Source organism: Panthera leo, chromosome A1, assembly GCF_018350215.1.
Source record: "Panthera leo isolate Ple1 chromosome A1, P.leo_Ple1_pat1.1, whole genome shotgun sequence".
Lineage (NCBI taxonomy): Eukaryota > Metazoa > Chordata > Mammalia > Carnivora > Felidae > Panthera > Panthera leo.
In genome coordinates, this window is record NC_056679.1 from 212,113,269 (window position 1) to 212,139,400 (window position 26,132).

Sequence of the window (26,132 nt, forward strand, 5' to 3'; positions counted from 1 at the left end):
GCCTGCCTGGAGAATGCTGGAGATCTGATTTAATTCTTCCTGATTGCTAAGGGTAAAAGAGACCATGTCCCCCCGCCCCCAACCCCAACCCTGAGTGCAGTTAGCTTGCAGAGCAGCACCACTGGACTTGCATTCAAGGGTAGAATTTCTGTCATTAGTAGAGAGGTTAGCAGTTTCTGACCGGAGAGTGAGTAACACTAAAACTGTAAATACCTCAAATTTCTCTACCCTCCACAGATAAGATGTTTGGGAACAATGTGTCCTCAAGAACTTGGAATCTCACTAGGGGTATAAGATGGGTAAATGACTCATCTCAAAAGGATCTCTTAGTGTGAATTAAGAATCCTTATAGGAAAAGTAAAAACTATGGAATATAAAGTGATTGCTAATAAATAATAATAAAATAATATTTCACTACTATGTGGCAGATATCATAGTAGTATTATCACATACTGCAAAATAATTACTTTAATAATAATAATAATAATAATAATGATATCATCTAACATTTCTTGAACACCTACCATATGCCAGGCAGTACTAAGTGTTTTTATAGACTACTTCGTCATTATTCAAAGTAGGTGCAATTACCATCTCTATTTTTAGATAAGGAAACTGAGGCTCAGATGTATGAAGCAACTTGACCACGATTCCACTAATGATGAGTGGCATATCTGGGATTCTGAAAGTCAGAGTTATATTTCCCCCTCTTCTGTGTGATTACTCTGTAGACAAATGCCTACAGGATTTGAAATGGGATGGTGATCAGAGACAACTTCAGAGAAGAGGTCAAATGGGATGGCTTTGAAGAATTAGTTGGAATTGGGACAATGGAAACAGTTAGGAGAGAGGGGACCTAGCATTGCAGGTAGAAGACATAATGGATAAAGGCTCCGTGAGCATTGTTTTGTCTTTATTCTGTGAGCTCATCTCCCCAATGTCCCCTGCCTGTTCATACATCTTGGACAGGTATATGAACTACCGTATTGGGTTCTGACACGGTTGTTTTGTTAAGACTACTCTATCATGACTAGGTAATGGGATCCCTTCTAAAGGGGGATGGATTTCTGAGTACCTCATTTATGGAAGAGAACATTCTTCTGATGGAACGTTGATTCTCCCAGTTTTGGGGAGGGAACATCAGCTTCTTTCAAGTCTACATCTTTGTGAGTCTGGACTTTGAGATGGGTTCAAGGGCCTTACTGAGCGGTAAGGAAAGATTCTTACTTATATCTTGAGGCAGAGGGTTCATAGTAAGCAGTCTTCCCATAGAAGATATTTTGGAAGACACAGCTGAAGATATTCTAGAAGACAGATTATCTTGCTTCACTTACTCTACTTCCTTTTTGTAATGTGAGGACTTCAGCAAAGTTTTATTTAAATGCTTAAAATTGATCTTGGCAATGTTATGCCATTTGAGCCAAAACCAGTAAGGCCCCCTGAAGTCAGGGTGATGAGGGTAGCAGTAATCCATTCTCTCTCCCCAGCAGTATCTATATTATTACTAATCCCAACAGTATCTGTATCAACATACATTTTGAAAATACTGGCACTTGTATATGTGAGCTATTTTTTATGTATTTTACAGAAAGTGTAGTTTGTGCTTATGGATTTTCTGATATTTTTGCAGTAACTCTGAAGCTTCCCTCCCAGGTAAAGACATACACACAAACACATACCTATCTGCCTCCTAGCCTTAGTGACAGAGTTGTCTTATTATATATTTTACCAAATGCCTCATAGGAAATGGAGGGCTGAGGTTGCAGTAGGAAGGCCATCACAGCAATGACAGTCTTTTACAAGGTGCAGAGGCAGTGGCCACCTCCCTGCTTTCTACAAGTACATATCCCTGCTTTCTCTTCAGTACGTATTGGAGAAAGACCAAACTTCTTACTCAGGGATTTGAAAACTTCCCGGACAGAGCCTAAACGTCCATTTCTAGATTTTTTTTATTAGAATTTCCTTTACCAAATGCTTTCTTTTTCTGCCAACACTCATTTTTTCTCATTTCTACTTCTTGCTTTATATAAAATACCCTCCTCGTGAAAATACCTGCCAGTCCCTCAAAGCCAGGTTCACCTCTTCCCTGAAGCCTTACCTGACTTGGTCCTCAGGCTGACTCTTACTTCCTGGTACCATTCATCTTGTTACTTAACTATACTCTTATTTTTCACTTACTTAGATTTACTTCTATTCAGTTCAGTTCATACTTGTTAGCACTTTCAGAGTACCACACAGCAGGCCAGTTTCCAGGATTATAAACAGAGTGAAAATTCTGTCTCTGCTACTAAGAAACTAAGTAGTTTCCTCTTATACATTTTAGATCCCCAACTTTACTGCGAGCATTTTATTTTTATATACCCTATTGCATCAAGCAGATAGAAGTAGTTTAAAAATACATTTGAATCGAGATAATAGGAAGTCACTGATGAGATCTCTCAGTGGCTATGTATTGAAAGTCTTAAATCTTAAAAATGATTGAATTCTGTGGCTGTAGATTTCCCTTTGACCATGGCGAGGGGGCTGATTAGAAGACAGTCAGGTATTGGCTCAACACTGAACCTGTTTAGGGAATCCACCCTAAGCTCAGGTGGAGGGTAGAAAGGCAAGCGATCTTTCCTTAGGGGTTCAAAGAGGAAGAGACTGATCAAAGAACACTGCAGAGCTAGACTATGAAGGGTCTGGGTGCCTAGCACCAGTTCACTGTGTTGCTTGTAATGTATGAATGCTGACAGAATCAGAAATGACTGGATTTGGGGTTTAAAGAAATGGATACCTCAATTTCTTCTTGGCTGCGTCATCTATATGTCCACTTTGGACTGCCTCTCTTCCACATCCTCTGTTGGGCACACCAGACTCTCCCAGCAATTCCCCGTAGGCTGGCAGAAGGGACTGCCCATGAGAAATGCCCAATAAAATATGTCACTTGACTTTAAGTTTTCCAATCGAATGACCCCAGTAGGATCAAGCGACTTTTCTCCCAAAGCACAGATGGCAATGGAGGAAGCAAGAAAAGCGGAGGGCCCTTGGCACACAAGCATTTCATTTATATCTTATCTTTGAGCAGTAAATCCCACCAACGCTCCAGTGTTCCACTTGTAGGAATACTCACACATACCCACTGAGAAGACCTGCCTTACCTTCCAAACTCATGTGTGACAGATGCAGAGGAATCAGGGGGGAAGAAGTGAACATTTCCATATCTCACTAGTGAAATAGTTAAAACTGGAGCAAAGCCATTCTGAATCAATAGCCCTTCTTGGCTGTCTGCCTTAGGGAAATTGCTTCAACTCCTTGAATTTCAGTTTCCTCACCTCACTTCTAAAATGTGGATAATAGTAACTATGCCACTAGAAGTTTTACTCAGGTGTTCAATGTCATCTTGTTTGGTTTTAATGTTATAGAAAGATGGGAAGTTCAAAAGGTAATGTTCCTGTTCTCTGGCACATTCCACATGTCCTGTATTCAGGAGTTTTGTACTCCCTGGTTCCTAAAGGAATTACGTTTCTTTGTATATTAGGCATTCCCCTCTGCCAAGGCCATCACCACCCAGAGCTTTGTTTGGAAATCAGACATAGCTGTGGACAGGAAAGAGGAAATTAAGTGGCGGCTGATTTTTAGTTATCTCAGGTGGGTTAAGCAAAATTTGATTTGAATTAAAAAATTAAAAGCATGTGATAGTATTGGTACATCAGTGTTATGGAAGAAGTTCATATCGGAGTTAATGTAAGGGCTGAAATCAGCATATGTGAAAGTACCTAGCCCAGTGCTTGACTCAAAGCCTGGTCTCAAAAAGTGCTTATTTCTCTTTTCTGCCTGTTTATTTGTACTTTGTTATTCAGGAAATGCCTGTCAGTTGAGCCATTTGAAATCCAAATATCTACCCTCTATTTAGACCAGCTATCAACAAACTGGATCACTTGTACCCCTAGTGTGCACAGAAACTCCTAGAGGGGTAGAGTGGGTTGAGAGAGATTTAGGGAATATGTTTCTAGATCCTCAAGCTCTACGTTTACTTTTTCCTATAATTGATCAGCCTGAATTAGATGTCATTCTAGGTCTCTTTCCCCATTTTCCTTTCATAATCACCCTTCTACCGCTTGACAGAAGAGAGGCATACCTCCCACCATTTCTGAATCTTACTGAGTCGGAATACTGTGTTGCCTGGGGAGAGGTTCTCAAATAAAGCAAAAAACAGAAATGGGAAAAATATGTGTTGGCAGAAAAGGAGAGCATTTGGTAAAGGAAGGTGCAATGAAAAAAATCTAGAAAGAGAAATGTAGGCTCAATTTGTGAGGTTTTCAAATCCTTGGCTGAAGGATTTCTCCCATATGCACTGAAGAGTCTTTGTAGAAAGCAAGGAAGTTGCCAATGCCTCTGCATCTTGTAAAAGACTCATTGCTCTGATGGCCTTCCTATTGCAACGGAGCCCTACATTTCCCATGAGATATTTTGTAAAATATGTAATATATATTTTGTAACAAATATATATGTTATATGATATGTAGTATATATTGTGTTTATATATTATTACAAGATATATGTCTAGTAAAATTTTACTTTTTTATTCAATAATTATCAAATTTTGTAATATATTTATGTTGTTTGGAACAGTTTTGTGCTACTAATAATCTTAATGTGTAATTCAATCTAGAAGAAATTATAAACATAAGAGTATTATGGAAATAGGAAATTAAAAATATAAATACATATTTGAATAACATGTATACTTTTGTCGTAGAGAACTATGATAGGGTGATCAACAAAGCATGGAGATGTATTTCTTTTTTTTTTTTCTTTCTTTTTTAAATGTTTACTCTGAGAGAGAGAGAGAGAGAGAGAGAGAGAGAGAGGGAGGAGTGGGGGAGGGGCAGAGAGAGAGAGAGAGAGAGAGACAGAATCCGAAGCAGTCTCCAGGCTCTGAGCTGTGAGCACAGAACCTGAAGTGGGGCTCGAACCCCTGGACCGCTAGGTCATGACCTGAGGGGAAGTCAAACGCATAACCAACTGAGCCACCCAGGTGCCCGGAGATATATTTCTTTGAACAAATTCTATGAGGGCATTCTCTTTAGTGACTAAAAAGTAACAGTGTGAAATATATGTTAAAAGCAGTGTTCATTTACCTACTTTCAAGTGGATGGATATCAAATCATTGTAGCATTTAGATTTCATTGGACAGATGTATAAAGAGAGTTTTGTTTTTATATGTTACTATTTACAATACACTGGAAATATCACCCTTTGCAATGATTTAAATTTATGATGAGAAATTTTAAAGGACAGAAGTTAAAAATGTGTGAATGGGTACTTAACTTTCAAACTTTGGAAGTAAATAATCCAAAAAATTTGAAGATTACTATTACAGGTAGCGTGCAAAATGCAGTTTGGTTAAGGCTGGTGCTCTCCTTACAGTGGGTAGCCAGGAGTAGGTGGGGAGAAGTGGGGAGAAATGGGGAGCAGTGAAGCAGGGGAAATGGTACTACTATATGTAGTACAGTGGACCTACCATAGAGGGGCGCTGGAGGACTGGAAGACAGAGAGGCGTCGGCTGGGATGGGCGGGACATGAGTGGCTCTTGGAAAAAGCGCGGGGCAAACAAAATGGCGGCCGTTCGACTGAAAGTGGCGGCTCCGCAGAGATTTGGCCAGGTTAGTGACAGCGAATTGGTTTGGAGCAACAGCTGCTGTCAGGACAGGCTTCCAGCGAGATGGGACATGAAGGGGTTTCAGCCATGCCCCGTGGGTGAGTTGGAGTCAGTGCTAGTGGAAAGGCGTCTTTTTTTTTTTTTTTTTTCACTTGGGAGATGCGGAAAGGCCAGTTTCTGAACACTCATGGCTCAACTAACACAGAGCAGTCTGTGTGTCTTACACATAGAAGTGAGAACACCTCAGAATTTCACGCACTACTTAGGAAAAGGTGGAAGGTGTTAGTTGGTTGCCATGAATGGGTTTGCCAACCGAAGAAGCCCAGGGATCCTTGGTGATTATGATGACATCCGTGTAAATACGAACTCGCTCTCCAAAGCCAATCGATATTTGGTTAATTCAACTTCTTAACTTTGGGAAAGAGTACTCATATCTCAGAGTTCTCTGATCTGCTGGGAAAGTAGGGGCTATTTTCCATGAAAGTAGTGACCTGGGAGAGTTCCTGCAAGGTTTCACAGATTATGGCACTGCAGAGACAGTTTCCTAAGTCTTGATTTCAGGTGTTCAGTTGCAGCTTGTTTATCAGATTTGAAACAAATCTAACTAGTCAAGTACAAACATAAAAATATCCCCAAAACAAAAGTACCTGTTTAGATTATCTCTAATTTCACATTATCTAAACCCCGATTTCTATTCCACGTTCTCCCTTTCTTTTAGTAAATGAGTGATCGTATGATTTTATTTATATTTTGTAAATACTCCCAAGTTTCCCAGAAGCTACTTTTGCCTATAGAGGGAAGTCTAACTTTTTAGTCTGGTATCAGAGGCCTCCATAATTTGCCTCAATCTATATTTCTTATTTTATTTTCCATCATTTTCCCATGTGAAACAGCGGCTCAGTCTGGCTGTTTCACTGCCATCTGAATATTACATGAGGGTACAGTAAGAGCCAGATTAATATACAAACAAAGGATGGTAGAATATCACTTTTGATAAGGCGATAAAGGAAGGTTTCATAGAAGAGACGACATTTGAATTGATCTTTGACATGCTGGATTTTTTTTTTTTAATTTTTTTTTTTAACGTTTTTTCATTTTTGAGACAGAGAGAGCATGAATGGGGGAAGGTCAGAGAGAGAGGGAGACACAGAATCTGAAACAGGCTCCAGGCTCCGAGCTGTCAGCACAGAGCCCTATGCAGGGCTCGAACTCACGGACCGCGAGATCATGACGTGAGCCAAAGTCGGACGCCCAACCGACTGAGCCACCCAGGCGCCCCAACATGCTGGATTTTCAAGGCGTGGGCTTAGAGTAAAATACTGAGCTATTGGTGAGGAACTAGGTGTGGCCTAGCTTTCTAGGACGTTTACTCCAATAATGAAGACACCAGGAGGTGAGATACCATTTGGCCTTTTCTTATTACATATCGCACCACAGTGGTAAAATCGCCTACATTAGATGTATATTTAGGTCTCTTTCCACACATGGAGTTGTGAAGTAGAACTTTCTGAGATCTGATCCATTACTAGGCAGAATTTGGTATAGGACACTTCTGTTTAGTATCCTATTTGTATTGGTTTATTATTACTATAATCACAGAACAATTCCATTCTTATATTTCACCTACAGTACTTTAATATAGGTGTTATCCAGAGTACCCCTGGGCAGGATGGTGATTCAAGTTTTTTTGTCAGCCTGAGATTAAAAAAAAAAAAAAAAATGACCCTGAACAAGGAACCTGAGAGTACAGATTCTAGATCTGGCACTGCTACTGATGCTAATAAAAACAAGATAATTATTTTTCCCCTCAATTTCTGCACCGGGGAAAATATACAATAATAACGTCCTTGCCTATTTGTAAAAGTGCAGTAAATATATGCAAAAATATTTCCAAGGAATTAAAAAAATCGCTAAAATGTAAAGGATCAAATTCCAGGCTCTTTGTTTTCTCTGAAGGTATAATTAGGAAATCTGAAAAACAGCCATTTATTTAAATGCATTAGGTGCTATAGGTAAAGACCATGAGAGCTGGGACTTTGTTTCTCTTATATTTCCAGTGGCTAAATAGTGTCCGTCACATAGTAGGTATTCATTGTATGTTTCTAGAATGAAGGAATGAACAAGTGACTGGAGGCATTCAGGGGCCTCCTTCTAGCTGGCTGACCTGGCCGCCAAAGCTCTGTGTCCAGGTGTCTGGCTGAGTGGAGTCTATGAACTGTGTGTTTGCTTAAGGATATCCTGCTTCCACCTGCTTTTCTCCCTCACTGTTTTATAATGGTAATAGATAACATTGCTTGGGGACCAAATCTGTGCTAAAAGCTGTGAGGTGCTTTACATAAACGATCGGTAATCCTCATAATCCTGAAAAGATGTGCATCCTTATTTTAAACATCAGAAACTCATGCTCAGAGAAACTAAGTAATATACTAAAAATCATAGCTCATGCATCAATTTGGATAGGCTAGGTTATGCTGTAGTGGTAAACAACCTACACATCTCAGTGACTTAAAATAAACAAAGGTTTATTTTTTGTTTCTGTCACATGTTCACAGTGAGTCAGCAGGAGGGCCCTGCTCAATGTAGTGGGGTCATTGATGTAGCAGAGCCGCAACCATCACAACTCTTGCTATACCACAGGAAAAGGCATCTCTACAGAGTGTCATACCAGCCATAAAAGCTTGGCCTAGAAGTGACATACATCCCTTCTTCTCACAAAACATTTGCCGGGGTTCGTCATATGACTCCACCTAACCATAGGCAAGCTAGGAAGTGTAGTCCTATCATATGCCTGGAAGATAGAGTGAGAAATTTGGGAGGCAGTGCAAATGACTACCAGCTCTAGTAAGTGGAAGGCTTGGTTTCTGAATCCAAAAATTATCTGACTCCAAAGCCAGATTTCACAAAACCGCATTGCTTTACTCAGTTTACCTAGAATTCTGGAATTGTGAAATATCTATATCATTTGACTTTCTGTTGCTTTTCAGTGAGGGTTGTCTTCTTGAAGCAACCTAGGCTGAATCTTCCTGAACTGAGAATAACTCTTCCTTCTCAGTTGTCATAAGGTGAATCACGACCCCTTTGGCCTTTGGCAGATGAGGACTTGAAAGGCAGACCCTCTGGGGTAGGCACTGTCCCCAACCATGCTCTCTTCTGCTTGTGTATCTGTAGCGGAAATGTTATTAACATCATGTTTTGCTATTCTAGTTCCACAGCTGCTGGAGTGACTTAGCAGTTGGCTAGGCATACCCTGAACTACAGAAGATGTATGCTGGGCCAGAAGCAGGCCTTCTTCCTGCAGACTTGGAAGGAGCTGATGACAAAGGCCTGCCAACAGTGCTGTGACTGTAAGTTAGGATCATTCACATTTCCATCTTTGTAGGCAGCCTGTGATGTGAATTTGGAAGCTCCCCAGCAAAGAGCCATGAATTAGAAGTCAAGAGCTTTGAAGTCATTCCTGGCTCTATCATCACTAGTTGTGTGACCTTGGGCAAGTAATTTAATCTCTCAGAAGTCTGAGTTTTCTATCTGGAAAAAGAATATCAATTCCAACATCCAGGTTTTTAAGATGAAAACTGCCAATTTGTGCAAAATGTGAATGGCTGACATCTAAACAACACTTAATATTTTACAGAGCTTTTCTTCCGCTACCCTGCTATGCAGACATAATTACTGTGATTTCCTCATTGAAGAAACTCAGTCTTGTAGGATCAGGTGAATTGCCCAAGGTCTCACAATTAATAAATAGCAGAGGTAGGACTTGAACATGTCTTCTGTCTCCAAATATGATATTCTTTTCCCTGATCTGAGTCATTGACTAGGATGATCCACAGGATGTGAAAAAGAACATACAAGTAAAGAGAATGGGTAACAAAGAGAAAAACAGTAGATTTGAACTCTTGAAGATGAAGTTTGAATCCATTTATTGGTTTATAGTCCTGGAAAAGCCACTTCCTCTCCTCCCCTCCCCTCCCTCTTTCTTTCTTTCTTTCTTTCTTTCTTTCTTTCTTTCTTTCTTTCTTTCTTTCATGTTTGGCAAAAGTAGGTAGGGCTTATAGTTATCTGGTGCACACTGGTATAGCCATACTGAATATTAAAATATTGAAATCCTTCTGTATTGTTTGGTGAATAGCTACTCTAACTGGCCCCTCCTTTAAGATCCCCACCTATCTCCTCTTTTAGTAATAAAAACATCAGTGTGGGGCTCAGCAGGAGGCATTAAGGACCCACTTCATTACAGGGCTATGGTTGGTCCCAAGCTGTATTCATTGCTAAATATTTTTAATATGATTGATGAGTGGGGACAATAGTCATGTTCTTCCCAACTTCAGTGGGCTGCTCTTGAAGATCAGATAATATAAAACAATGAAGATGGCATACCAGCTGTAAACCTTAAGGGCAATGTTTTTTAAAATATCATAGCAATGGTCTCTGGAAACAGAATTCTGTTGTATTGAAAATATCACATAGGTTTTTACCCTGGTGAGATTTGTTGCCTATTAGCCTATTCAAGATTCTGAGACATAAAGGAACTTATTTAAAATTTTTAACTTTGAATTTCCTAATAGTTGAGAATAGAGCTCATTTCCTCCACTATAATACACTTCTCACATCCTCTGCTAATTTTGTGAATCTAGGTTTTTGACCCTGAGCTTATTGTTTTCTCTATATTTACTTATTTTTGTATGGTATGTCTTTCTATGCACTGTCCCACAAGGTTCCTATCCCAGATGCTGCTTCAGTCCAGAGTCAGAGGCAGTCAATAACCTATGGCAGGTTTATCATAGAACAGAGGTTTCTGGAGTCTAATATCCTAGAAAAATAAGAACAAGGAAAATAGTACATCATCAATAACAGTTGTAGATATTTATTGAGTGTTTTTTATACGTGGAGGATGCTGCTGAGTGCTGTACATATTCTACTGGTCATGGTATTTGTCCCTCCATTTCACCCCACATGGTTAGTCTAAGCCATGGCGCAGCAAACTATGGCCCATGGGCCATCCATTCCTAGGCTTGTTTTTGGAAGAGCTAAGAATATTTTAAATATTTTTATAGGGTTGAAAAAAAGAAGAATATGCTACTGAGGTTGTATGTGGCCCACAAACCCTAAAATTGTTACTATTTTACCTTTTACAGAAAAGTGCCAATACATGGTAATCCCACTTTGCTTGCTAGTGGTTGGAATAAAGTTAGGCATGTGGTCCATTCAGACCACAAATGGTTATTGAGGCCTAACCACTATTTTGAATGTTGAGGAGACATCAGTAAGCAAAACAGACAAAAATTCCTGCCCTTGTGTATTTTACTTTCAGTTCTAGTTAATGAGATATAAGTCTATTGTTGTTTGGTAAAGGCTTCTCACATTCTTGTAGGAAATAGTGAAAACGATATTCATTTCCAGTTTAGATGTTTCCCTCTTTAAATGTGATACTTCTAACTTATGATCACAAGGGAAGCCAGTTCGAGAGTCAACAACACATCAAGGGTGACCAAAGAGAAGGTTAAAAAGAAATTAATTACACTACTGAGTCAATAAACCTTGAAATCTGTCATAAGACTTCCCAATATTAAATTTTTCTTTAAGTCCTTTTAAATAAGTTTTCTGTTACTTGAATTAGCAAACAGCATATGTATACACATACATTATCTAATTTAATCCTCATGACAATCCTATGAAATATTTATCATTCTCATTTTACAGAAGAAGAATGTGAAGATCAGAGAAATTAACTAATTGCATAGTCAACACAGTAAGTGGTAGAGCCAAGAGGAAAACTCTGATCTCTGGGTTTTGCAGCTCTCTCTAAAACTCAGTCTCTCCTTCTTAAGGAATTCCTAGGCAGTAAGGATTGTTAGAGGTCAAGACAGGAAGTCACTATGGGGACAGTTTTTATGTCCTGAGCCTGTGTATATAACTGCATTACTGAGTTTCACCCTCTTTCTTAGACCTAGAATAATCTTTCTTTACCCCTATCCCACAATGAGAAGGCAGAGTTTTTCCATTTATTGAGAAGTCATTGACCTAAGACAGTTGTATTAATGTATGTAAGGAACCAGGCAGTGAAATCTCCCAGCAGGGAGCAAATCTTTCTTTGAATCTATATATAAGATCAATCTGTTTTCTCCATTTTTCCTATCACCATTTAGATTCCTTCTCACCTTGTTTACCTGCCCTGTGCTCAAACCACTCTGACCTTCCAACCCAATTTTCACACTGTAACTAGAAGATAAAGGCAGTTTTTCAATATGGCTTTCAACAAAGTCTGTTCAGCTTTATCTTTCTTCAAGCATCTTCTGCTTTGTCTGTTTCAGCCACACCAGCCTTTGTCAGCCATCAGCTTCTGCCTGCAATGATCATTCTTTCCTTCTATGCCCAATAACACCTATTTGTCTCTGGCTCAAGTTTTATTTTTTTATGCAAGCCTTTATTGATCTCCCTATTAGATTGACTCCTCACATTAGCCCTCACTGTGCCATGGCACATGGCATATGGCACAGTTATAGTGTTCTACTAGTTTGTGTGATTATCTGTTTAACCTGTGTACTGTATTTTATGTAGGAGACCAGTGGCCACATTTGTTACCATTGTAAACCCATTGTCTAGTACACAATAGGTGCCCAATAAATAGTTGTGGAATGAATGTATAAATGTAAAGGCATCTTGTATTTGTTCAGTGATCTAAAGCATCAAGTAAATTCTAGAGCTCAGGTTGTATCAGTTTGAAAACCTGCAGGAAATACATGAGATCCTCAAATGGAACAATTGAGGAAAATTTAATTTAGGAACTGTTTATACAGGTGAAATAGGCTTAAGGGAAAGTAACAAAGGATGATAAAGCATCCTGGGGCTCGCAACAGTGGGGTTAGTACCCCTAAACCTGAATTGGCAAGTGAAGGGAGAAGTTTCATCCCAAAGAGAATAGGTGTGGTTCTAGAAGAGAGCCACAGGGTAGGAATGGTGGATATTGTAGATAAACCCAGCCAGTTTGAAGGACCTCTCTAGTGTCCATTGATGTCAGAATTAAAAGAAGAAGGAAAACATGGTTATCATTCTCTTTTCTCCCTCAACCTCCATCTAGTGCCTCCCAGTAGGTAAACCTAACTGAAAGCCAGAGGGTAGGGAACTAAATGATAGTCCATAAAGACCACTTCCGAGGGCACAAAGCTGAGTGGAAAATGGATCTGGCAGGACAAATAAAAAATATCCAGCCATTGGTCCTTGGGACAATTCCATATTTTGCTAAGATGATACTAAAGGGTAGCTTGAAAAGTTTTAATTTAATATAACAGAAAGGAATTACTAAAGTTAGAGTTTCATAGGTAATTGAAGCTACAGAAATTTTCTTATCATGGACATTCCATGATAACTGTGAATAAGTGAAAAGTACATGGGATTCTTAGTTAAACATAAGATCAAGTCATTGCTTTGCCACTACAAACTTTGGTAGTTTGGTGTTCTTGTTTGTAGAGTGAGGATTATAGTGCTCATGTCATAGGGTCATTTAAAAAATCCAGTGCCTGGCACATGGTAGGTGCTCATGAAATGGTAACTCCTGTGAGAAAGATATGTAGTTATTACCCGCTAGAGCCTTGCACTATGATAAAGTCTCTCCCTCAGAACTCTTGTTGTCATTAGGCAAGCAAGACCATCAGTGATGGAGAAATTAGAAACTAAGAAGGCCAGGGAATAATCAAATATCAATTGCAAGTTAAAATCCACAAGAAAGATTCAGGTCACAAGCCCTGCAGCTCTGCCATGTAACTGGACCTCTCCTCACCTTTGCCCCTTCCCCACCCCACCTCCCACCCACATCCTAGGATCTTTAAGGAACCTTCCAGTTCTAAAGACTAGTGCATTGTAGATCCTGAGGATCATATACATCAGTCAACTACTGAGTCTTTCAGCTGTGTGCAGTTAAACCACAGGCTATTGAAGCCAATAATAGCAGGAGCAGTTTAGAACTCCTTAGTGGGAAGTTCCACCTTAAGACAGTAGTGACATCACACCACTTAGCTCAGATGCATTGTGTGACAGTGACAACTTTTCCCCCACTTAAGTGAACCCCTGTTTGCTTACTTGGTGCCAAATGGCTCACATATAAACACTGAAGGACAGATTAAAGACCACATTGTACTTTACTTTGCCCTTTCGTGAAGGGCATTATTTTCCATATTGATAAAATCTGGAGGGAAGAATGAAGGACAATGGACTTTTATTTTAACCACTAAACACTCACTGTATCCCACAGAATGCCTTGGGCTTTGTTCTACCACTCTTGGTCTTGAGACTTTTGCCATTAGGAAAAGTAAAGGCATCTGGCTCAGAGTTTATCCCTAGGGGGATTGAGCAGCGTCCTGGGAGCTCATCGGAAAGGAGTAGGGGAATGAAACAGGAGAATTAGAGGGCCTACAGGACAAGTTGAGGTGATAGTTTTTATGCCTGGAGTCCACTGCCTGCAATATGATTCCTGCTCATCAATAGCCTGAGACATTCTGACAGAGAGGGGCAGATGCCACCAGAGCATTAGCGACACACTTAAATAAGCCCCATTTTACCCAAAGCCTTCCCTACTACTGCATCTGTCCTGTGTTGATCTCTGTCTTCTCCATATTTGTTTTCTCTATATTTTCTCCAAACAAGACTAGCAATCCTTCTATCCCCGCCTCTGTTTTCCCACTTATATTAATACCTTATGTTGTCTGAGTTCACTCTGGAGTTTGAAGACATATTGGGCAAGGAATTGAGACCTATTTCCAGGTTTAGCTTTGCTGTATATCCTTGATCATGCCCTTTTAAAACTTCCAGTTTTCTCAACTTTCAAGAAATATCTATTTGCTGTAGTTAACAGTGCTGAGAAACCAGGAAAATACGTGTATGTACAGGGATTTTTTTTTTTTTTTTTAATTTAAGGTAGGGGTGCCTGGCTGGCTTAGTCAGTTAAGCATCTGACTTCAGCTCAGGTGATCCCATGGTTTGTGGGTTTGAGCCCCGTGTCAGGCTCTGTGCTGACAGCTCAGAGCCTGGAACCTGTTTCGGATTCTGTGTCTCCCTCTCTCTCTTCCCTCCCCTGCTCATGCTCTGTCTCAAAAATAAATGAACATTAAAAAAATTTATGAAAAAATAAAATTTAAGGTAAAAATTATTTACATACAGTGAAGTGCATATGTCCTAAGTATACAATTTGGTGAGTTTTAAAAATGTATATATCTGTGTAACCAGCATTCTAATTGAGATATAGTATATTTCTGTCATCCCAGAAACTTCTTGCACGTCCCTTTTATATCCTCTTCCAATGAATCCCTCTCATCCAGACTCTAACCACTATTCTGACTTCTGTTACTAGAGATTTGTTCTCCTGCCCGTGAACTTCTTAGAAGCATTTTGAAAAGTGAAAGTCACTGTACAAAAGCTAGTATTATTACTATTTTGTAGCTAGATGGTATATTACTTAAAAGAAAAGATCTAATCTTTTACTTAGTACTAAGCAGAGAGCATGACAGATACTGATTCAGTTCGATAATGAATATGTATTAAAGTAAATAAAGTATAAATGACGTTGACCTGGATTCCAGGAAAGCTGAATTCTAATCTGCTTTGCCTTTATCCAGCTTTGTGTCCTTAGGCAAGTAGTTTTTTCTTTTTTAAAAACATTTTGACCCTAAGTTTTTCTTTTATTAAACAAAGAATTAGACGAGATGATGTTGTAGAGTACCTTCCTACTTTCAGAAGTTACTTAACTAATAATGATAATGACACTAAGATTTACTGAGTGCTTATTATATCCCAGCCACTATTCTATTTTTAAAAAATTTTTTAATGTTTATTTATTTTTAAGAGAGAGAGACAGAGTGTGAGTGAGGGAGGGGCAGAGAGAGAGAGAGAGAGAGGCAGACACAGAATCTGAAGTAGGCTCCAGGCTCTGAGCTGTCAGCACAGAGCCCGACATGGGGCTTGAGCTCAAAGAGCACGAGATCATGACCTGAGCTGAAGTCAGACACATAACTGACTGCGCCACCCAGGCACCTGTACCAGCCACTATTCTAAATACATTTATTAACCCATTTATCTTCATAACAGTCCAAAAGGCAAATTTTATCATCTCCATTTTACAGATGAGGAGATGTGGAGGTTAGTTAACTCTCATAAGGTCAAGCGGGCAATGCTAGGACCCAAGCAATGACCTAGACAGTGTAGTTCTAGAGTCTTCAACTTAACCACTAAATTCTGTTTCCAGTCATTGGAGTGATAAATCAATATAATGGTTGGGTGGGAAAAAGGAAAAAGCATGGGTGTGTGGTTAGGTAAAGGAATGGGTCACATTTCACAAGTTTCAAAATAAACTTTTTATTATGGAAGTTTCTAAACATACACAAAAATAAGGAGTTCAGCAAACCTTCATGAACTCATCACCTAGTTTCAACAACCATCAATATTATGCCATACTCTTATTTTTACCTCTCTTTGAAACTATCATGAAAATTTTCAAACATACCCTCACAAGTAGACAGTATGGCATTTCACCCCTAAATACTCCAGGATGCATCTTAAAAAAAAAAAAACAAAACAGATTTTGAGCCAACTACAATGCCTTGTTACACCTAACAAAATTCATAATAATTCCTGATTATGTATTATTTAATATCAACTCCATATTCAGATTTCTCTGATTGTCTTATCATTTCCTTTTTGTTGTTTTTCCATTTAGAGCCGAAAACAGGTCCAGTCATTGTATTTGGTTATGTCTTTTAAGTCTCTTTTAATCTAAAATCCTCCCTGCTTTGAAGAGGGGAGCTTTAGGTGTTTTTTTGTTTTTGTTTTTGTTTTTGTTTTTTTCCTGAAGGAGGGGGAGACCATGGAGATACATTTCTAATTTTTTTCCCCATGTATAGAAATGAGGTGATAGTTTCAGGAGAATAAAGTAAAATCACCCCTGCTTATTCCCATTTCCCAGGCCCTTCACCCCACCCTCTTACCTTATAAATGACCATCCTGCTTCTGTAAGTCATTTTCTTATATAAGTAGTATAATGTTGCTAGGAAGAAGCTGGTTGGATTTCCTTGCTCTTACCAGAAATAGAGAGTATATCACTATTGAAGGAAATTACTATTAATAGCTCTCAGCAAAACCCTTCCATTATAACAGGGATATGGTCTCAGTGAGGAAATTGACACTTAAAGATATGTCTATGTATACTTTTTTTTTTTTTTTTTTTTTTGGTACAGGAAGGGGAAACAACAACATGGGGTTGTTTTCATTGCAGGCAGGGACTCTTTAAGGTCAGAACTGGCTCCAACCTGACTGAGTCTCATGGATCTATGATTTCTTATATTTGGAGTAGGCATCCAAAGAACCAAGTCCTTCTTCTTCAGAGTCTGCATTTGATAGGCACACACCTTATTACTCATAGAAATAAAGTCTTAGGAAAGGCCTAGAGAATAGTAAATCAAGTGTTTTCAAACAATGTTCCATGGGGCTCCATCCACGAAGGTACTTTAAATATTTTGCAAAAGTTTGGCTTGAATTTCACTTAAAAAAATGTGGTCAGTTCTTGATTCTGGTATTAGTCTTTATTTTGGCTTTCTTTTACAATGTCTCTCTTAGAATCCAGTTTTCAGTAGATCGTACCAATACTAAATAATAAATTAGCTCCATCTCTTTATCAGACATCTCTGAAATAATGATTTCAAAACTGCTTTGGAGAAAGTACACAATCTTGATTTCAAAATAAATTTTTGAAAAGGTGCTTCCTTTTTGTATCCCTTGGTAAAATATCTTTTTGGAAGTCATTCTCTTTGGTGGATTCTGAAATCTAGGAAGTCCCATTTGGAAGTTAGAGAATGCCTACCTAGAGTAGAAGTTGGGTAAATCAGGGTTTTGTTTTTTTGTTTGTGTATACAGTAAAAATAATTTATTCATTAACTAAACATGCATGAACTAGCATGTATTTTATATGGCTACATATTTCTGTATATAAATGCATTTTAAATGCCTGAAAGAGCACATACCTAATCCAGTATTGCTTACATTGGAGGAAGTAGGGAGGGGAGCTGGGTTAGATAGGTGGGCAAGAGGACTTTGTTATCTATAATGTTTGATTTCTTTTAAAGGAGGATTTACTTATAATTGATGTTCTTAGATATTAACTGAAAAATAATGAGTTAAAGACTTATTAAATCAGTTTTGAAGGACGAAAAAGGAAATTGAGATAATTGGCACAAGATAGCCTTCCCCAGGTCATGCTATAATTGCCTGACTAGTCTCTCCCCTTGTACTTCCTCCTGCTCCTTATCACAATCCCTAGTTTACTCACCACTAAGCAAAAACTTTCCACTACTTTCCACACACTTTACTCATTCTGATCTTGGGAAGAGCTGGAAACGGAAAGTCCAGAGACTGATCTTTGTGGTGTGGGGTGGTGTTCCCAGGCCTATTGTAAGATAGGCCTGGAGGCAAATGCTACTCATGTTCTTACCTACCTCTGCATCCTGAGTAAATCACTGGGCTTTTAGGATTTAGTTTCCTCATCTCTTAAATATAATTTTATCTACTTTGTAAGTATTGTACCGAGGTTAAGTAGTATATTGAAAATGTCCTGCACAGTGCCTTGTACATATTTATATAGTTAGATACAGTAAATTTTAGATTCCTCCTTTTTCAGTGTTTTGTTCTTCTACACCATGTAGGAGTTGATGATTTAAAAAAAAAAAAAAAGTAAGAAGTGATCCTCGTCTAATAACTCTGTAAATAGTTAAATGCAGTCAAGTGGTTTGAATTCTATGATAGGAAGTACTGAAAGATGCGAAGAAAAGAGTGATACTAATAAGATAATAGCTACAATTAATCAAATGTTTATTCTGAGTTAGGCATTATGCTAAGTACTTTTTGTACTCTATTTTATTTAATTATCCCCACAACCCTTTTTTGGGATAACTATATTATCCTCGTTTTACAAGTAAGAAGATTACAATTCATTGATGTTAAACTTCTTGCCCCAAGTCACTTATCTACTCAATAACAGAATTGGGATTTGGTTTTGGGGTCTGCCTAACTCCAAAGCCCATGTTTGTAACCACTGCTTGGAAGTTGAGAATAGAGACAAGAAAATTTTATAAAGAAGTTTTATTAGTTCATCTATCTATCCATCCATCCACTCATCTTTCCTTTCACATATTTCAGAAAAGATTTAAGGTAGCTTTTAGAAAATTAACATTTCAATTAAGTCTTTAAAGACATGTGTGTCAATCGGGTAGGTAGGGCCAGAAAGGGCTTTCTTGACAGAGGCAATAACATGGGAAGTAGTATGAAAGTTTCCATCAACAAGTAGCTTGTGTGGCCCCAGAAGGTGAAAACAGAGGCTGGAGAGGTAGATTTGGCTGGATACCTTGACTGCAGTTTTACAAAACTGAGAATTTACTCTGTAGGCAGTAGAGAGTAAGGATAGTGGGTGTCATAAGACAACTAGTTTCATTAACGTAAAACCACACCTCATGTTTTGGCCCCTAATAGAGTCACCTTGATTGATTGTTCTCATTCATCAGACTTTATAAATAACATTTGGTAGTTTTCAGAAATCTAATCCAGTCTCCAAGGCTGAAGTTTTAATTCCATAGAGGCCTGGGGAAGGAATGTACCTCATCTTGTAAAGGCCATTTCCAAGGAGGAGTTTAAAAAAAAAATTATTTGCATATTGGAAATATAGCTGGAATATGTTTTCATTTTGAGGGTTAGGGTTGCCAGATTTAGCAAATAAAAATACGGGATGCTCAGTAAAATTTGAATTTTAGGTAAATAACAATGTTTTTATTTTAAGTATGTGATATTTGGGGTATACTTATACTAAAAAATGTTTTTTTATCTGAAATTCATATTTATCGGAAATCTGTCGTTTAAAATTCAAAAGCAGGGTGTTGTGTTTTTCATCAGGTGACCCTATTGAGTTGGTTACTTTGTTCTGATATATGTAAAAATCCAGATTTATTAATCTGTAGTCACTCTTTCTATAACCCCTTTTCCCAAAAAGCTGAGTTCCTGTAGGACTCAGTGCCAGAAGAAATGTATGCTGTGTACAATGTACTGCTACTTCCCACACATAAGGACCTGAAAGAAGTTGACCCCAGGGCAATGAGAAACAAAAGAGGAAAATCAAGGCATGGGTCTCTGTGAAGTCTTTTTTTTCACAGCCGACCTTGGAAGTTTTGTATCCTCCCTGTGGCCTGGCAGCCTGGCCTGAGTAGTTTAATGCTTAAATTCTTTTAAGTGATTGTGTTAGTTTCCTTTTCATAAACCTTATCTCTTCCTTGGAATGTGTTTTAGTTTGCCTGGATGGAGTTGAGTATTCTGTTGGCTCCCTGAGTCCTCACGTCGGACTCTGTTTCTGTGGGATTTTTTTCTTTGCTTATTTGCTTTAGGAAGAGGCTCACTGATAAAGGAGGGCAACCATCTGGAGGCCAGAGGATTCTCTGGTGCAGCTGCCCAGAGGGACCCTGCCTCCTCCTCAGGCTGCAAGGAGTTTACTTGTAATCATGGAATGTTTAAAACGAGAACCCCTTTAATAGGATCTATTACAATGGGGCATGGGAAGGGGTCCCTTTGACCCCCACTCAAAATAGTTTCACATTTTTTCTATTACACATTGGTAGTTTCCCTGAAAGATCATTTGATGAAAGGATTCTGCAGCTAGAAATAAGTTATGAAACTTTTTATTATAGCTCCCCCCAACCCCATTACAAATAAGGAATCTGAAGCCCAGAGAGGTGAAGTGACTTAAGATAATCTAGTAGCAGAAGTGGGAAATACAAGCCCAGGTCCTCCAGCTCCCAGATGGTGATTTTTATTCAAGTGTACCCAGTTCCTAACACCATAACATGAGGAATCTGTCATTCACACTATGCGCATTTCAGGGCCCAAGAGTTTCTTGGCTTTCCAGTACACATGCCTCCCCCCGACAACTCAGGGAAGGTTGGAGAGTGTTTTGATTGCCGCTAGGGGTGGTGGAGGCTTAAAACATAAATACCTGGGGGAGACTAGACAGTTATCCTATTCCATCATAATAGGTAAATCTAGATAGGAGTTTGTTGCCTGAGAGAAGCATTTCATGGAGAAGAGCACAGAACAATCTGGGAACTTACAATTGGAAGGATAGATGGATTGCTATTGGGGTAGAAATTGATCCTAACAGTGGAGGATGTGACCCTGGCATATACACTTCTTAATTTTTCTCTAGCTCGTCCTTTTGTTTTTTGTTTTGTTTTGTTTTGTTTTTAATCACCTCTGGATCTGTAAGAGATGTATGATTCTTTTTTTTCTTTTTTCCCTCTTAGGTGAGCCCTTGGCTGAGGTACAGTACTTCTGTTCTTGTAAGGTGTACTTGCCTTGTTGTAACCCTTTCCCTGAGGGATTCTCTACATTTCTATATTAAAAACCCCAGGCAACAATAGGGAATCACTAATGCTGGGAATACAGCCCCAAATATCCTTTATGCTTCCTTATATACAGAGGAATTTACAGTGACATAAGGGAATAGAATAACAAGATGATTAAGGACCTGGGTTTGGATTCGAGCAGACCTGAATTAAAGTCCCAGCTCTGACTTTTACTAGCATATGACTTTGGGCAGACTGTTGTTTACCTCTCTGAGCTCAGTTTCATCAAATATTAAGAGTAGGAGTTCGGTGCGAATAATAGCCTACATGTCTTAGGAGTGCTGTGAGGCTTAAATGAGAAATATATATAAAGTGCTTTGCATACTACCTGGCAAGTAGTGAACACTTAATTGCTGCTAGTTGTTATTATTATTATTAATGCCTTTATTAATAATGTCCATAAAAATTAACTAATTTTAGTCTTCTACATCTTGATCTGGGGGTTGGTATCATTCCTATCTTTATTAAAGAAAATCTCTCTCCTAATCAATATGCTACCTATCTTGTTTTCAATTGTGTTAAATTGTATTTCTTAAGTTCTGGTTCCAGTTTCACCTCCTTGATGAAATCTCTCACCATTCCATACCACTTATCTCTGTCTCCTTTAATTTCCTGATTGACACATTCTCTGTGCTAAATGATCTAGAGAGCCATTTCTAACATTTTCTACATAGTCTCTTTTTTATTATTTTCCCCATGAATGCTATAATTGGAACCATATTTGAAAGCTAATTTTCTTATTAAGGGAAATTTCAAACATTTCAAACATAAAAGATAGTGAAAATAGTATAATGGGCTCCATTACCCAACTTCAACAATGATCAACATTTGTCATTCTTGTTTCACCCATCTTTCTTGCTCCTATTTAATTTTGGCCAGAGTATTTTGAAGCATATCCCCAGACATCATGTAATTACATATTAAATAGTTCATTAAGTATGTCCAAGTGATAAGGATTTTTTCTTATAATTACAATGCCATCAATGTAACAAAATTAATGATAATTCCTTTTAACATTTGACACCCAGTCAATATTTGAATTTGTCTAATTGACTCAAAAATATTTTTTAGCAGTATCTTTCTTAGCAGTATATATTATATAAAGGGATTTTCTTTCTTCCTGTATGTCTAGAGACCTACACTGTGTTCTCACGAATGCTGGTTGATGATGCTGTTCTGATCTCTGGTCTCAGTCTTTGCCTTTGGTCTGTTCATGGCTACCCCAGCCTCAGGGATTTACCTTTCCCATGAGCCTGGACAATGGAGGGGTGAGGGGAAGTATCTTACCTCTCCTGGATTTTGAAGGAAGGGAGAATATGAAGTCAGTAGAGAGAGAAATGTGGAAAGAGTCAGAGCTAGAAACCCTGCAAGACACAGGAACTAGAACTAGGTTAAGAAACAGATTGATTAAAAGGGATATTTAGGTTTAGCTGTTGTAGAAATTTTGTTATATTCAGATTGAAAATAGAGAGTGTTTAGTCCATTTATAAACTGAAAATGAACTTAATTTTGAGTAAGAGATGAAATGTGATAATAGCTGGGTCAAACAAACAAACAATTCCAAAATAACAAAATACCTAAAAGCAAGTTATTTTTCAATGAAACCCCAGGCAAAATGTTAAGAAACTAGTAGAATCACTTGCTGAAGCCCTTGAAGGCACCTCGCTATACCACTTAGATATGTCCCAGCCCTTTTAATTTTCTCTAGCAGTGCTTCTGAGCTATCACTGTCCGTTAGAATTATTAGGAGCTTTGTAAACTATTGATACTAGGCCCTCTACCCCTATCCCTGAGGTTCTGATCTAGTCTGGGGTGGGATCCATGAGTCAGTATTTTTAAAAGCTTGTTATGTGATTCCAAATGCACCAGCATTAATGATGAATTTTATAGTTCTTATTTCACTATTTTTCTCCCAAGTTTAATATTGTAGTTTACTGGGAAGTCCTGTGTTGTTTCTCTTTAAACACTCTTCTATAGATTCTGTAAGCTCAAATATATTATTTATTTACTTATTTTATTGTTTAAAAATTTTTAAGCAGTTTTTTAACCACATTGTGCTAGTGCTTTTTGTGGATTATGTTGAGACTCTTAAACATCATTTTATTAAATTAGTCTTATGGGAAAATCATCCCATTTCAAGCTTAAAACTTTATCCAACTAGAACTCAACTGGTTTTTAATTGGACACTGACCTGTGCAGTTCTGTTCATAGTTTCACATAGGTTAATTTTCATACTCAATAGCATTATAAGCTTTTTGAGGGAAGATTAGGTTTGAGTGCAAGTGATCGAAAACCCAAAATAATAGTTGCTTAAACAAACAAAAAGTTTATTTCTCTCTCGTGTATAAATTGAATGTGGGTCTGGCATGATTTTCCATGATTTTAGATGCCTAGGATCCTTCTATTGTGCTTCTCTGCCAAGTGAGTCTTCTATTTTTATGGTTATTATGTAGTCCAAGATGAAGGCAAAAGCTATCCGTGATGTCCACATTGCAGCAACAGAAAGGAAGTAGGAAAAGGAAGGGGAAAGCTCCTTCCCTTTAAGGACATTTCTCAAAAGTAATTTAGTTCACTTGCTTATACCCAACTAGCCAAACCTTGGAACTTGGCTTCAAGGGAGGTTGGGAAACATAGTCTTTATTATGAGTGCCTTAAGACCAGGCAGAAATGGAGGGTACTTCACTTAGGTAGAAAGAAAGAAAAGATATTGGGGGATAGTCAGCAATCCCTATCCAAAGAGTAATGACCAAGTCTTATATTTTTTTGTATACCTGATATGCTGACCCCAGTTGCATATGCAGTAGATACCCAACAGGTAGTTATCAATTGATTCCACTTAGAAGGGATTGTTTTCTATTATTTAAAAAAAAAAAATACGTATTTTACCCATATAACTTACTGATATAGTGGCCTATCTTGGGTTTCTAAGTGCCATTTTATTAAATTGTTCCCATAAGGCATCATATTTTAAGTTGCAGACTTCATCCAATTAGTGATAGACTTCTAGATCTAATTGGTTTATTTGTTTTAATATTGCTTACAACTCAGTGTTACTATTCTATGTAAAATCCTTGTAAAAGTTTGTATGAGTGTGTGTATTTTCCTGAGGGTAGAGGTTGGTTCATAGTGTGTATCAGATTCCTTAGTAAATCTGAATCCCATAAAACATTAAGAATCACTGGTGTAAACTAAGAAATAATATGGGCAGTTTGATTTCTAGCTAGTAATTTTGCCAAGTTTTTACTTCTTATTATCATTTGTTACTGTAGTAATCTGTTCTTTCTTAAGTAATATGATTATTCTAGTAATCTGATTACCCTGGTAATCTGTTCTTTCTTAATATATAAAGTTATTTAAAATTTTTTAGAGGGGCCGAATATTGAAAGATACACTCTTGGTCTCTTTTTTTTCAAATAAATTGTAATACTCTAATTGCTTTTTTTTTTAATTTTTTTAATGCTTTTATTTATTTTTCAGACAGAGACAGAGCATGAGCAGGGGAGGGGCAGAGAGAGAGAGGGAGACACAGAATCTGAAGATGGCTCCAGGCTCTGAGCTGTTAGCACAGAGCCTGACGCGGGGCTCAAACTCACAGACTGTGAGATCGTGACCTGAGCTGAAGTCGGACACTTAACCGACTGAGCCACTCAGGTGCCCCAACTCTAATTGCTTATTTTAAAAGTTTGGGTTTTGCTCTTGGGATTACATCAAAATAAAAAGCTTTTTCACAGTTAAGGAAGCCATCAACAAAACAAGAAGACAGCCCACTGAATGAGAAAAGATATTTGCAAATGATACATATGTTAAGGGGTTAATATCCAAAATATGTAAAGAACTTACACAAACAACACCAAAAAAAAAGAAATACAATTAAAAAATGGACAGTAGCTATGAGCAGGACATTTTTCCAAAGAAGACATACAGATGGCCAACAGACACATGGAGAGATACTCAACATCACCAATCACCAGGGAAATGCAAATCAAAACCACAGTGAGATATCACCTTGTATCTCTCATAATGGCTAGAATAAACAAGAAAGAACAAGTGTTTGGCAAAGACGTGGAGAAAAAGGAACCCTCATGCACTGTTGGTGGGAATGCAAACTGGTGTATCCACTGTGAAAACAGTAAGGAGTTTCCTCAAAAAAATAAAAATAGAATTACCACATGATCCAGTAAATTCCACTATTATTTACCCAAAGAAAATAAAAACATTAATTTGAAAAGATATATGCACCCCTGTGTTTATTGCAGCATTATTCACAATAGCCAGATAGCTATGGAAGCAACCCAAGTGTCTATGCATAGATGAATGGATAAAGACTATATGGTGAATTATATATGTGATGGAATATTACTCATCCATAGAACAGAATGAGTCTTGCCATTTGCAACAACATGGATGGATTTATATATGGTATGGATCAAATATAGAATTTAAGAAACAAAAGAAATGAACAAAGAAAAAAAAGAGACAAACAACACAGACTCTTAAATATAGAAAACAAACTGGTGTTTGCTAGGGGGGATGGGCGAATGGGTGAAATTGTTGTAGGGGATTAAGAGAACACTTACTGTGATGAGCACTGAGCAATGCATAGAATTATTGAATCACTGTACTGTATACTTGAAACTAATATAGCACGGTATATTAATTATACTGGAATTAAAAAATAATAAATAAAGATTTAAAAAAAAGTTTGGATTTTGGTCAGAGTGATGTTACCAAGATGGTGACATAGGTTTTTCTTGACTTTGCACCCCTCACAAGAACAACTAGCCACTGTTGAAGAACAAGACACCACTAAGAGAATCCTAGAACATGAGAGTAAGGCTGAAGCACCTCCTGCACTACAGAGACCATGACAGATTGTAGCAGATTGCATTAGGGGGTAAGAGAATAGCTACATGTTGACTACATTGCTTCTCTTCTAGGCCAGTGCAGTACCATACAGAGTGGTCTCTGCTGAGCATCTCGTTCCTCCAGTGGGAAAAGAGAACCCAAAGGGGACAACCACTCCACCTGTCAGCATTGTGAGTTTCTTTATAGGAGCCCCTACTCTG

General features: G+C 38.1%; 1 long non-coding RNA gene across 1 annotated transcript in view; it reads left to right on the plus strand.

The window, feature by feature from the left end:
- LOC122227775 overlaps positions 1-26,132 on the plus strand; it is a 151,915-nt gene that overhangs the window by 35,708 nt on the left and 90,075 nt on the right. The window contains exon 4 of the long non-coding RNA XR_006206220.1: positions 8,849-8,988. This is a non-coding gene — a long non-coding RNA (uncharacterized LOC122227775). The remainder of the gene's footprint in view (positions 1-8,848; positions 8,989-26,132) is intronic.